This window comes from Macaca mulatta, chromosome 13, assembly GCF_049350105.2.
Source record: "Macaca mulatta isolate MMU2019108-1 chromosome 13, T2T-MMU8v2.0, whole genome shotgun sequence".
Lineage (NCBI taxonomy): Eukaryota > Metazoa > Chordata > Mammalia > Primates > Cercopithecidae > Macaca > Macaca mulatta.
The window spans coordinates 14,079,462-14,081,479 of record NC_133418.1 but is presented as its reverse complement, the minus strand read 5'-3'; positions in this window follow the sequence as shown (position 1 = coordinate 14,081,479).

Genomic DNA, 2,018 nt, shown 5'->3' with positions numbered 1-2,018 from the left:
TATTATTTTATGGTTATTATGAGTGTACTGGGACTCTAAAAAGAACTTGTTTGTATAATGCTATTCTATACAAGATATGTAGCCCAGGAAATGACCAACCTGATGGAGCCTCCCATGACCACAGTTTTTAAAATAAAATTAAAGACTGAGGACTGGTGGGGGCTCATAAATGATACAAGTAAAGTGTTATCCAAAGCAGAAGAAAAGGGGGTGCCCAAACAAATCACCTTGAAATTTGATGCCTGCACTGTCATTAACAGCAATAAGTTAGGAAGGGGATGTGACTCTTTTAATTAGGAAAAAGGCTATATGGCCAAAAATAAGTACATTTGTCATGATTTAGGACTGTGTAAAAATGAATGTGGATACTGGTCTTGTGTCATTTGGACCACTTGGATAAAACATAAAAAGGATCCAGTCCACCTTCAGAAAGGAAAAAATGGTCCTTCCTGTACTAAGGGACAATGTAACCCCTTAGAGTCCCCTCGATCCTTGCTGGAAAAAAGGGGAGCATGTGACCTTAGGAATCAATGAGGCCAGACTGGATCCTCGAGTAAATATTTTGGTTTGAGAAGAAGTTTATAAATGCTCTCCTGAGCTAGTATTTCAAATCTTCTATGATGAACTGAATGTGCCAGTACCAGAAATTCCAGGAAAAACAAGAAATTTGTTTTTGCAATTAGCCAAGCATGTAGCCCAGTCTCTCAATGTCACTTCATGCTATGTATATGGAGAAACTGTAATGGGAGATCAATGGCCATGGGAAGCCTGAGAATTAGGACCTACAGACTCAGTTCCTGATGATAACTTCTGGGTCCTAAAAGCCTCAATCATTAGACAATACTGTATAGCAAGAGTGGGGAAGGACTTCACCCATCCTGTGGGAAGACTCAGCTGCCTTGGGCAAAAACTGTATAACAGTACTATAAAACAGCCACCTAGTGGAGTTCAAACCACACTAAGAAAAATCCATTTAGTAAATTCCCAAAGTTGCAAACTGTATGGACCCACCAGGAGTCCCACCAGAACTGGACAGCTCCCAGTGGATTATACTGGACATGTGGGCATAGAGCTTACACCACATTACCTGACCAGTGGGCCAATGGACACTATTAAACCATCTTTCTTCCTACTGCCCATAAAGACAGGCGAACTCCTAGGCTTCCCTGGCTATGCTTCCCATGAAAAGAGAAGCATAGCTATAGGAAATTGGAAAGATGATAAATGGCCCCCTGAGAGAATCATGCAATATCATAGGCCTGCTACTTGGGCACAAGATGGCTCATGGGGATACCAGACCCCCATTTATATGCTCAACCGAATCATAGGGTTACAAGCTGTCTTAGAAATAATCACTAAGAAATAATCACTAGTAAGACCGACAGAGCCTTGACTAGTCTGGCCTGGCAAGAAACTCAGATGAGAAATGCTATCTATCAAAATAGATTGGCTCTCGACTACTTGCTAGCAGCTAAAGGAGGGGTCTGTGGGAAATTTAACCTTACTAATTGCTGTCTACACATAGATAATCAAGGGCAAAGAGTTGAAGACATAGAGATATGACAAAACTGGCACATGTACCCATGCAAGTGTGTGATGGATTTGATCCTGGGGCCATGTTTGGAAAATGGTTCCCATGGCTAAGAAGATTTAAAACTCTCATAATAAGAGTTATAATAATAATAGGAACCTGCTTACTGCTCCCTTGTTTGCTACCTGTACTTTTTCAAATGATAAAAAGCTTCATCACTACCTTAGTTCATCAAAATGCTTCAGCACGAGTGTACTATATGAATCACTGCCAATCTGTATTGCAAGAAGACATGGGTAGTGAAAATAAAAGTGAGACCTCCCACTAATGAGTGAGGTTCTCAACGGGGGGAATAAGGGAAGAGACCACTCCTCATATTGTCTTATGCCCAATTTCTGCCTTCAAAGAAAGAAGAAGTAAAAACTAAAAGGCAGAAATGAAATCCACAGGCAGACAGCCTGGCACTGAGCCCTGGGCCTGGTTAAAG